The sequence below is a fragment of the Protopterus annectens genome, chromosome 1.part1 (genome assembly GCF_019279795.1).
Source record: "Protopterus annectens isolate FY-2018-M chromosome 1.part1, PAN1.0, whole genome shotgun sequence".
NCBI classification, from domain to species: Eukaryota; Metazoa; Chordata; order Ceratodontiformes; family Protopteridae; genus Protopterus; species Protopterus annectens.
This window is the reverse complement of record NC_056726.1, coordinates 1,139,808,558-1,139,822,260: the sequence shown is the minus strand read 5'-3', so window position 1 is coordinate 1,139,822,260 and position 13,703 is coordinate 1,139,808,558.

Genomic DNA, 13,703 nt, shown 5'->3' with positions numbered 1-13,703 from the left:
TTGAGTTTTCAGAAACTCAAAATTCATATTCTTGAGATAATATGATCATGTTTAGGAAAACTCAGGTTTAAAAAACAGCAAAAATTTACATTTTTTATGTTTTTTTTTCAGATTTCACTACAGTCGGGAAAGTGGTAAATTCCCAGATCCTTGTTGTTCCACGATCTTCATTCAAAAGCTTTGAGTTTTCAGAAATTCAATCACATCATCTCAACAATGTGAATTTTGAGTTTCTGAAAAACTCAAGCTTCTGAAGGGGACCTATATTTACACACACACACACACATATGTATAAATAAATATATATATATATATATATATATATATATATATATATATATATATATATATATATATAAAATGCTGCAATGCAAGTGGCCTTTTTGCTGTTAAGTTTATCGTAAGAGATGATGAAGATTTACTTCAGTACTGGCATGTCTAACTGAAGGTGGTGGGAGGGTGGAAATTTATACTATGGGTGGAGTGGGTGTGATTTGTTGATTTAAAGTAGAGCTGGTGCTTGTTATATACCACCACTTAGCATGAGTTTAGTTCCCAAGGGCTGGATAAGGTAGACCCATTGAGGTTTATATTTGATTTTTATTGTCACTTCTGTTATAGATTTATATTTTATATGGGTCTACTTTAATTAAACGAAAGATGAATCCATCGAATATGAATCTATCGACACGTAAACAGTGAAACGCAGAAAAGTTGAATGCACTAAACAGCGAAATCGGAAATGTTGAATTGTCATAGTTAGCCCGCCTGCGGTATAGCTCCGTAAGGTAAGTGTGCGATAGTTGCAAACCTTAGGGTTAGGGTGCAGGTTAAAGCAAGTGCATAGATAGGTAATGTATGTAAGGTTTAGTGTAGGGTTTCGTTAAGTGTATGTGTATGGATTATTTAATTTGTGTGGGTATAGTTCTGTAGGGTAAGTGTGCAGTAGTTACGGCCTCACTGAGACAAACGCCTGGTGTCAAAGCCATGGCCTCAAGCTCAGTGCTAAAAAGTGCATTGTCATCCCTTTTGGTAAAAACTCTATACCCATGAACTACCACATTGGCGGTTGTCTACTTAACACCAAAAATGTGATAAGAGGCCTTGGGACACAGGTGGACAGTAGTCTCTTCTTTGATAATCACATCACCACAGTAGTCAGGAAATCCTTCTATGTGACACACCTCATCACAAAAGGTTTCTCATCTAGGAAAAAAGAGGTCATTGTTCCCCTCTACACATCACTTAATAGACCCATTATAGAGTACAATGTCCCTTTTGATATGTACCTCACAAGACATCTACAACAACTAGAAAGGCCGCAGAAATACCTCACAAAAAGGATTACTGGCCTCAAACAGATGTCCTACGCAGACCATCTCAAAAAAGTTCAGCTTTACCCCATCGCATATCACCTACTCAGAGGCAATCTCTGCCTACCATACAAAGCTATATGAAACCCAGAGCTGTTGGACATGCTCCACTTAAAGATATCCCAGTCTCTCTGAGCTACATGATCTAGGAACCTAAACCTTGTCAACACAATAAGCAGAACATGCTGGAGGGATAGATTCCTGTCCCAGAGACTTCCCATACTCTGGAACAAACTACCTGTCTATATCAAACAAAACTCCTAATTAGCACTCTTCAAGAAAAATCTTGATGATTGGATGGGAGATAGGAAATTCACTCCGGGGATCACTTCTGTGGCTCTGCTCAACAGGAGCACAGGAAAATAATTTTTTTGGGTTGCGAAAGCCAGGGTACCTTTTTGGCTAGTCTTATATAGGCCCTAGGTCCAATAGCCTCATACCTATCTATGAACCATGAACCTATAAATGCTGAGGTCAACCTAGACTGGTAATTAACAAGTTAAGGTATAGTTAGAAGATTGCTGTGCATCAAAGAATGGAAGAGTGGGAGTAGTAGTTATCTAGTTAAGTAATAACTAAGTAACTAGTTGTATGCCAACGTGTGATACAGTTAAGGTATTGGTGCTACAAGTTTTAAAAATGATTAAGATCTCTTGGGGGATGTTGCTGAACTGAGGGAGGAGATCAGAGAGTATAAGTATAATAATCAGGGGTGGCTTGGGCATTGATGATAGGAGAAGGCGAAGCACATCAGATAGCCGTTCATGTTACTATAAGCCAATCAGTATGGTCCTGTGCAGAAGGTGAACTGGAGTGCACCCACACTGCATTTATTATGGGAAGGTTGGCAATGCTGATTGAGAAAAGAAAAATAAATTTACTTTGATTTATTTTCTTGATGATAGACATTTAGTTAAGTCACGCAACTATGACTTCAGAGAAAGACAATAGTCTGGCAGGACTTTATAGAGAGAAAGAGAGACTTAGCAGGAAAACCATATAAAGAATAAGTCTCTGTCCTCAGGAAGAAGTCCCTTTGGCATGATTTAAAATAACTATGGTGTTGAATCAAGGTATGGTAAAAACAGCATTTCCCCAGTATACACCAAGATACAACCAATTGGATGCAGTGAAAGTTATATGAAGGATGCAAGACTGCAGATTAAAAACTAAATGTCCCAACATTGATGGTCATGTTATTCATACTGTATAATGTAAATCATCCACTGTGTATGTGCTGTATTTATTTACCAGCAGACGACACAAGAGCTGTACCAGAGAAGTACTATATGTTACTCAGAAAGCATATTGTTAATAATCTGATGTGTATGAGTTAGTAAAAAAGAATGGTTAGTTGAAGAAAATTAGTTGTATGTCTGTGTACTACTGTTGCAGACTCAAAGCTGGTATAAACAGTCAAAAATGTTTAGCTACAAAACAAATGTTTGACCTGTTAGATTGTGCTCAACAATATACTAAGGTTGAAAGTAACTTTGCTACAATTATGCAACATAAATAAGGTATAAGATAAAGCTTGCTTAAATGTAGAAATAGAGTTTAGTAATATGTAATCAGCATCCATACTAAATTACCATGGCTTGGAAAAGGAATTTGCTGAATGGACATTTTTCCCTTACAGACTTAAAAACAGGATGTATGCAAGAGCAAAAATGCAAAATCTGCTTTTAAAGAATGGACAATGACACTGTGACAATGTATTTTCTCAAAAGTATGTTTTTCTGCATGGAAAACAGGACATGTTTATCAGCATTGGCACAAGAACAGATGTTCTTATACAAAGATCCAAATAGAATACAGGATGTTCACACTGTCAGAAAAGCTGGTCTCTTACAATGTGCTTCCTCAAAAACATGTTTTTCTGCATGGACAACATGACACTGTTATCAGCATTGGCAAAAGAACAGATGTTCTTGTACAAAGATCCAAATAGAATACAGGATGTTCACACTGTCAGAAAAGCTGGTCTCTTACAAGACATTGTTAAACAAGGAAGCTTAGTATTGTTTCTACAGGATGAGCAATTTTCCAAAATAGAATATCAAGAGGAAATGTATATGTTTATGCATGACTGAAAAGTGTATATAAAGAGCTGTATAAATCCAGTTATGTTAGAGGTATGGTAGGGGCTCTATTGTCCTGAGGTAAATTTTATATCTCTCACATCGTCTGTACTATATGAGAAGTAAAGTTGGAACAGTACTTTTAAGCTGCAACGTTGTTCCGTTTGGTTTATTATAAAAAAGTTATTTGTTACTGCTCTCTAAAGTTGATGCTGCAAAGTATATTCTCTCATCAGTGTATATTCTGCAAGTTTCTGTATGCAACAGACTGTAAATGCAAATATAACCAGACTTTGTATTTTAGCAGAATCCAGCCAGCAAGACTGAGTGTCTTAAAAACACTTCAAATCCATCCCACAGCAAGTAAGCTCCAGTAGGCAGAGCCATATAATTTTTTCAATGGCAAGCTAGCCTGCATTTAAACCTAAAATCTGCAATTCAAACACAGGGGGAGTGATGGTAAGCCCTGCAGAGGGTCATTTCAGTCAAATTGCAGTAACTAACATTTGTACGTATGTGTAAATCCTAAACAGAAGTATTCCAGTTTATGCAGTTTGCAGTAGTAAAGTTTTTTAGACGTCTAAAATCCGGGGTGAGACTAGTTCAAGAAAGTCGCAGTGCCATAAATTCTTCAAGAAAAGGTGAATATCCACTTGTACAGCAGTCCGCTGCCTGTTGTACTTCACCAGCTTCTCAAGTGATTCTGAAAAATTTCTAGCCATCAGCAACAGCAGCCTGATCACCTGTTTTCTTGCTAACTGGTAAGACTTTTTTCTGTGTCACATATTTAATATGGATGATGTTAAACAGTTTGTATATTCTTAAGACAGTTTGTATATTCTTACATAGTTTGTATATTCTTAGACAGTTTGTATAATAGACAGTATGGATATTATTTATAATTCATGCAGGAGTAAACCAAACTTTAGTAAATTGCAATGTTGGTATACACAGCACATTAGTAAATGTAAAACCTTATTAGGGCAGGCTGATAGTAAGGCATTATGCAAATGTATTACAATATTTGACTGGTATCTCAAAGAAAACCATGTGGAATATGACAAATGTTTATTGTGTGCTTCAACAAAAACTGCATTTTGTGTATTATGCCATAAAATAATATTGCATCATATTGCTAAAAAAATAGACTATAAAGACAGATCTGTTCATGATAAAGAATTAACTAAGGGTAAACTGTTCCCATTACATTCTGATGTTGAACAGTTATGTCCTGTAACCACATGTGAGTCAAATCAGTTACTGATAGAACCCCTAGTACATTTTGTTACAAAGGAATGTAGTAAACTTCTAAAAGACAGACACAATGGGTTCAGGAAGCTTAGACAAGTTATACATACATCTTTTCAAAAGGGTATACGAGTTTCAAATTCAGCAGAACAGCTTACTAAAGAATGTCAGAAAGACCATGCAACATTACAGGAAATTCAACAGTAGTTGCAGGATAAAGGAAATAAATTAGCTGAACTGACAAAGACTGGGAACTTCCTGCATACACAGTTAATCTGTGCAAAAGAAATATATTTTATAATATGTTTATGTTTTGAAAATGGTTAAACATACATGGTAGGATGGTAGGATCTGATGTCTGGACAAATCATTCTCAAATGTTTTACTTTCATTCAGTTAAAGCAAGACATCTTTCAGTACTAGAGTAAAGTAAAGCATATGACTGCAATTCTTAGCATAGTCAAACGGTACACAACAGTTTTAGTGTATAAAAATTAAAAACAAAAATAGTTACACAAAACAGTTCTAGTGCATAAAGTTAAATAAAAATAGTTAATAAGAGAAAAAATTTCAAGTCACAAGACTGACATGCTTGTATAAAGATATACAGATACAAGACAGACATGCATGTATGTTCTTTTCATCTAAAGTACATCTGTTACAATGCGCAAGAATAACAGGCAGACAACAGCAAATATAAATAATGAAAGTATAAATATATGTTAATTAAGCTAATATCTATTTTTTTCAATTTTTATATAATTGTATAGTAACACCAAACAGTTAAAAGTTCTGAATTTTAAAAAGAAAATCACAGATGGTATTTGTCAAACAGTTTTTGTAAAATTAATGGCGGGACAGTTAAATAGTTAAAAAGATAAATAAATAAAAAAATACTGAAATCCATGTAAGCTAATTGTAATGTAGTATAAATGCATAGTTATGCAAATCACAATCACATTAAAGAAAAATGCTAAAAGAATTAACTATAGTTTACAGAGTATGAAATGTGAGCTCAGACCTTCCTAGACTAGATGAATAGTTACAGGAAATGTTGGAAAGATAAGATAAACAAGACTGATTGTCAGGCAAGTAGCTTGAGTTTTTCTAAAACATCATTGTTATTAAAACATACTTGTTAAAATGTTTACATGCAACACTATTTGGTAATTGTAATAAAATGCCACAGTTGTGCATAGATTTTGCTTATAATCTGTTTGCAAGTAAATGTTGAAAGAAAAAAAAACTCAGTTGCATCAAGTACAGCCAGTAAATGGGCTATAGTATACATATAGTTCAAATCAATTGTGCAGGAGGGTGTAAATGCCTATTAGTGGTAATAAACAGCAAAAGCTTTATAAAAATGATCAAATCAGATAAAAGTCCATAGTTTATTAGTAACCTAATAAAGTAAATGTATGGCCAAAGTGTTGGGCTGACATGCATTCTATTCTCACAGCATAAAGCAGATAAACAATAGTGCAGTACTACAGGGGGAGGGGTACTTTCTCAGTTTTACACTGACTGTATAAGCAGTACTGCACAAGGGTCTGAAATAAAGCTACAGAAAAAATAAACAACAAGGGTCTGAAATAAAGCTACAGAAAAAATAAACAACAAGGGTCTGAAATAAAGCTACAGAAAAAATAAACAACAAGGGTCTGAAATAAAGCTACAGAAAAATAATATCTCATTCCTTCTTGATAATACTCTTTTAGGGGGAGGAAAAACAGGTATTAGTGTATTAAAAATACTGGTAAACTGGATTAAACCTGACAGGATAAAATATTTTACAAGTTGTTAATAACTATCATAATGGTTATTATTGTATTGTTTAGTATTAAATTGTATTTACAACCTGTTAAACTGTAAAGCTATACAAGAGATGGTTTAAAAAACAAGAGATGGCTTAAAATTAATTACAGCTATACAAGAGAGAATAAAGATATGCAAAATGCATAAATGTTTCTAATAGCAAGAATGGTCACTATTTTAATATGTTTTTGGCAAAACAATGTTGGTATAAAAAAGCATGAATATTTTTAATTGCTGAGTATGTAGTTTAAAATAACAGGACATATGGATATGGTATCAATTCCACTAGATATTTCTAAAGAGACATACCAATTTTCCAAGATTTTGCTTAATATTAATGTTATTAAATCTGTAAGATTAGACTAAATGTACTTTACAGTCTTTGTATGTACAAATGTAGAAAATTTCAGTACAAATGATAGTCTTTATATGTACAAATGCAGAAGAATTCAGTACAAATAAAATTAATGCCTAGTAATGAATATGTGTAAAAAAAAAACATGTTTAAAAAAATGGGTCCAGGATACCTACTAGATTAAAATGCATAAACAGCAAACAGTCTGTGTAAATACTTACTGTATAGGATACATTGTAATAAGTTCAAAAGTAATTTGTCAAGTTGTAATATCACTGGTTTTACCCCAGTAAAATAATTGCTTTCAAATATTTATTATCTAGGCTCAGTTCAGTATTTTACCAAGATGTTATTGAGCAGTTCAGAGACATGAACACAATGTGATGGTTAAAATGACATTAAAACTGTATATTTTCAGCAGTGCATAAATGCTTGCAGTAGCACATAGCTATTGTCTCTTATAGTTAATTCAACAGTTGCAAAGAGTTAATGAAACAATTCTAAGTCATAAATTAAATTCTGTGATTGCAAAATAATAAATTAATCAAGTAAAATTAAAACAGATACAGCTCATAACTAATAAAATATTTTCACAGAATGGTCTGCAAAAGAAAAAGTTGTTAAATACATTCAGGTTTGGTAGTAATACATGTTTTCATTGTATTAACTATGTAAAATTGCATTTTGACTTGTATCAAAAAAGACTAAAGGTTTTATGTAAAAATAATGTGTTTTTTATATAAAATGTGTTGAGTATGTTTAAAAACAGAGGGAATTGTTAGATATTATGAATATAAAGCTGAAATTAATTCTGTTGTAAATATGCTGAAAGAAAAAGTTTGCTTGAATATATGTATAGAGTTTACAATGTGCATTCATACTATATGTATAACAGATAGGTTTCTCTTCACAGTATCAGAAAATGCCTAAGAAAGCAATACTGGAAAACAAGCATGACATGATTTTCTCATGTTTGTAGAACAAATATCAATTAACATATATCCTTTTTTATAAATTCAGCAATATGTGATGTTTTTCCAGTAGGAGCAGCTTATACAGATGTTTCCTTTCAAAATGGCATCCTCACATCAGCAAAAGTGCTTAAATCACAAAAGGACAATAGAAAAGTCTATAACCAGACATTATGTGACTTCCCATAGAAGGCCAGAAAAATATACCAGGAGGAAATAACAATCTCTTGTGTGCGTGACTAGCTCTGTATATAGCTATTGTAGTAATTCAGTTATGTGAGAGAAGGACAGAGAGAGGTATTTTGTAGAAGTCATCATTCATATCTGTAATGAAGGAAAACTTTGTAAATATATGCTACAAATCTGACAGACTACATGTGGTTTGTTATAAAATAAGTTATCTGTAACTGTGCTTATAGCTGCAAAATATATTTCTTTATCAGTGTGCAATTTGAAAGGCTTGGTGCTTTAAACAGACTACAGATGGAGTCATGCAGAGCTATGTGTCTCTGATTCAGCAGTAACAGCACAGCAAGACTGTGTGTCTTAAGAAGTCTTTGGATCCAGCAGGCGTAGGAGCAGAGAACGTGAATTAAAATAAATTTTTCATGACCAATTGTGTAATTTTTTCTGTAGCTTACATAATTAGTAATGATGTCACTTTTATTCGTATATTCCATCCTGTACTTTTCTCTTTCCTTTGAACAGCAGACAGGAAAAATAACCAGAAACCGGTATATGTTGATGATGATGATGATGATGATGATGATGACTGAAGGAGCTGAGGCTGGAATGAGGCAGAGAGAAATGCACCTGTTAGAGGGGGTATATACACTGACAGCAGATGAAAGTTATATTCCTCACAGTCACACATACTGCTGAATATTACCTCATGGGAAATGTAGATGAATATGTATGCCCTCCCATAATTCAGCATTACTGATTAACTCATTAACACCTAGGTTATGTGGAACATAACACCTAGAGCAGCCTACACACAACTTGCATTTCAGAACATTTTCTGAAAAACTAACTTAAAAAGTATAAGATAAACAGATATAAATATTCTGTAAACAATACAAGCGATTAAGACTGTACAAATAGTAATATTACCAGTAAGAAATATTCTTTACAGTGATAATAGTTAGTGCATTCATAGTCTTTTCCATAAATCCTGTAATATATTATAATGCATATAACTCCCAGTTTATATTTTTCTAGACTTTCACAAATGTTCATATCTTGAAAACATTTGTTATATATATTGTTAGAACATTTTTTTTGTGAATCAGACATAGATTTTCACACAAGAACAAGAAATTCCTGTATAAGTGCATGTTTATTGAGATATTTACCGAACTATGAAAATATATGCTTAATTGCATAATTTGAAATGCAAACAATACTGGATATTTTTCAAGGTGTATAACTCACGGTGCAAATATCAAAGACAGTTTTATTTAATAAATCTAAGGTTTCACCTAATGTCATGCAACAGTTTGTAAGTCACCCATTTTTTCAAGTATTAAGTACATATGGAAATAATGTTTATTTTTGCAATTACTAGCAAACAACTAGCAATATTTGCAGTACAGGATAATATAAACTAACATTTCAGTGAATTGTTCTGTCTCCCACACTGGTGCTTCACGCCATACACCTCAATAACATATAGGTCTTTCAGTAATGAAAACATGAATAAGTGGGAAATAGGTTCATAGGTGTTCCTTAGGCTAAGGACTACAAGGCCCTTTTAAAGCCTAACCATGCATCCCAAATCTCTGACAAGTTCTGCTACCCTTGATAAGTGTAAGCATGTGCCTGGGAGATGAACCATTTACATGTTACCTGTGTCCATTAAAGACAGAGGTGCCATACCAAGGATGAATTTCTGGTTTCCCATCCAGTTGTACAAGTTGCAGTTGAATTGGGTTACAGAAGAACTCTGCTTCACATGGATGGGGAGCCTGTTCCATAGACATGGTAGTCTCTGGGACACATACATATCTATCCAGCAAGTCCTATTTATATCACCTGCAAGGTTTAAGTCCTTAAAATGGGTAATTCTGGTGCTATTTGCTTTGTGGCTATGCAGGAAGTCTATCAGAGTGGGGTCTGACAATGTTCTGTATGCCAGGCATACAGTAGATCTCCCCTAAAAAGCCTGTAGGAGACAAAATACAGGGATAGGACCTTTAGGTGGTCTGCATAGGACATTTTACTTATGCCCTGTATTCTTTTAGTAAGGACCTCTGTGGATGTTCCAGTTGTTGGATATGCCTGGTTAGGTACATGCTAAAGAGGGCATTGTATTCAATGATAGGTCTGACGAATGCCAAATACAGTGGAACAATGACTTCCTTGGACTTAGATGCCATACCCTTGTTTATAAGTTGCACAACATAGAATGATTTCCTCACCACTGCAGACATGTGATGGTCAAAGACTAGATTACTATCTATGTGTGTCCCTAAGTCCCTAACTACTGGGTCAGCTCAAGGGGTGTGTTATTAATATGATAGTTACTAGGGATTGATGAATTCCCAAAGGATAATATTATGCATTTCTTGGCAATTAGTTTTTGTCCATGGCTCTGACACCAGTTGTTTGTCTGTGTCAACTCCTCCTGGAGAACATTTGTGTCAGTGTGAGATTCAATGACACCTTCTAATTTGCAATCATCTGCAAATTTAGTCAGACAGAGACCACTGACATTGTCCTTGACTTCTGAGAAGTAAATGCCAAAAAGGGTCTATCCAAAGACTGATCCCTGAGGGACTTCACTTGTAACTGGCCTCTTTGAAGAGGTGGATTCCCTAATTCTAACTTCTGGGCCCTGACTGTGAGCCAGTTGGCTATCTACCTGGTGATATACGGGTCTGCACCTAAACGTTTGAGTTTGTTAACAATGCCTGAGTGGGGTATTGTGTCAAATATCTTGGCCAGGTCAAGGTAAGCAGTGTGAATGATTTTGCCCTCATCCATTGTTTTAGTGACCTTCTCAATGAAGTCCACCAGGATGAGTAGGCATGACCTGCCCTTGATAAACCTAAACTGATAAATTCAAATAAGATGAACAAAACGGCACACTGCTGGTCTCCAGTAAAATGTCCTATATTGTTGAGCGCTTTCGTCAGACGTTAAGCTATTGACTTCATCAGAATAACAGATGCATCAAAGTACATTTCATTAAATACTCACTTAACCTTGTGACTAAAACCAATTACATCCATTTCATCCAATCAAAGTGAAACATTCATTTGTTTGAATCACTTTGAAATACTTGTCTAAATCAAATTAAAATTAAAATTGCAGCAGCAATGTGAATTTACAAAACTGAGATCTGTATAATATTGCACTACCCTAAACCTATCTAATCCTTACAAAATTACACTAAATATAATAAATATATAAATATATAAATAAATATTTGACTTAAATATGAAATTCTGCTTTTAATTTAAGATAACTTGATATAGAAACTGTTTCATTCAGTCCTAGGGGGAGGTGGCATTGCATTTTAGTTGCCACATCAATTCAGGAAATTCTAAAATTAATTCAGTAGGGCCCCCTCTATCCTCATGTCCAACTTGCTCGATAGCAGTAAATCTAAAACAATGATCAGGGTTATCTTTGGTGTGCTTATACAATGCATTTTTTACATTGCTTTTCCTAATATCATATAAGTGCTGGTATACACACTTATTAAAACTGTTATTGTCTTTCCTATATAAAATCTTTGACAATTTTGACAAATAGCAATGTAAACCAAGCTCTTACTACCACAATTAAACCTTTATGTCAAGAAAACATTCCCATATCCTGGTATAATGAAACCCTCATTTTCTAAAATATAAGAACATTGGTTGCAATGGCCACACTTTTTCATAGTACCTCTTCCACTATTAGATGCATTTCTTTGCAACAGATTTTTAAGTGACTTATCCCTCTTATATGTAACCACTGGATGGTCACCAAGTTTGTTTATGTGCTGTTGTTCTATTTCAAACAATGTCCAAGTATTCCTTAAAATGGCCTTAATGCTCTCAGATGATGGACTATTTTCAAATCTAGGTGCTTAGGATTTCCCTCTCTCTTCCCCCCTTGGCTTACCTGGTGTGACTCAGTTTGAACGCTACAGTTTCTTTCAGCATTTAATCAGATTGAACGCTACATTTACCTACAAAATGGAGTCTACAAAACTGCATTTGATCAACATAACAAAATCAGTTTCTCTTAGCATTTAAGCAGATTGAACTCTAAATTTACCTACAAAATGGAATCTACAGGTCTGCATTTGGTCACCATAACAAAATCAGTTTCTCTAAGCATTTAAGCAGATTGAACTCTGCATTTACCTACAAAACGGAGTCTACAGGACTGCATTTGGTCACCATAACAAAATCAGTTTCTCTCAGCATTTAAGCAGATTGAACTCTACATTTACATACAAAACGGAGTCTACAGGACTGCATTTGGTCACCATAACAAAATCAGTTTCTCTCAGCATTTAAGCAGATTGAACTCTACATTTACCTACAAAACGGAGTCTACAGGACTGCATTTGGTCACCATAACAAAATCAGTTTCTCTCAGCATTTAATCAGATTGAACAACGGAGTCTACAGGACTGCATTTGGTCACCATAACAAAATCAGTTTCTCTCAGCATTTAAGCGGAGTAGGTTGCACACAAAAAGCATTTGTTAAGCTTTCACTCACAGTGCTGTGTAATTAAGCAGGTCACCATTTTGGTCAGCCAATGGGCACTTTTTTCTACTTGAGTGTTTGCCTCCTTCCCCTGTAACTTAAGTAAACTGACTCTTGCATTAAGAGCTATAAAGTTTCTTCATTGTATGGATCTTTTACTGTTTTTTGTGTAACTGAATGACCTTCTGCTAAATTCTGATTCTGCACAGACTGCTCTATTTTTTTTTTGCAGAGGCTCTATAAGTAGCTAGTGACTTTATTGATTTTCTGTAGTAATATTTGTGTTTAAACTGAACCTGTACCTAGAGAAAGTGTATAATCAGAGCTCCTACTTGCTGCATGTGTTTTTAATGTTTAAATTGCACACGCACATTGAAGAAGTGCTTTTATGACCTGAATAACTTGGGCTAGCTATACCTGAAGTGCTTTTACTGGCAATTTTCTAGTTGTACAATTGTGAACAATTGATTTAGTTGTTCTGGTATATCTTTAAAATCTGGCAAGTGTTTATTTACTGCATTGCTCTCTTGCTTAGGTTTCTTAGCTATAAATATTAGTTAATTCTGAAGTATTCTACTTTACCCCCCACCCTCAAACCTATTATTATAAAATAACTGCCTTTTTTTGCCTTCATGCTTACCCAAGTATCTCTGCTTTTCTCTTTTCCTAGTTGAGCTCTACATTTACCTACAAAACGGAGTCTACAGGACTGCAATTGGTCACCATAACAAAATCAGTCTCTCTCAGCATTTAAGCAGAGTAGGTTGCACACAAAAAGCATTTGTTAAGCTTTCACTTACAGTGCTGTGTAATTAAGCAGGTCACCATTTTGGTCAGCCATAGAACTCCTTTTTCTACTTGAGTGTTTGCCTCCTTCCCCTGTAACTTAAGTAAACTGACTCTTACATTAAGAGCTATAATACTTACCTTATAGCTTTAGGACACCTTAGGAAACCTTGTAAACTGCAATTGCCCCGCTACATTCGCCCTCCCATCCAGTACCTTTACCTCACCACTCTATCTTCTGGTGTTGCATCACCAGGTAAAACAGTTCCTTTACTCACTAGCTGAATCACAAATAATGATATACTCCTCTTTACTACCCCTCTTATTCACACCATACCTCCTTACCTTGTATGAAAACCAGTTTC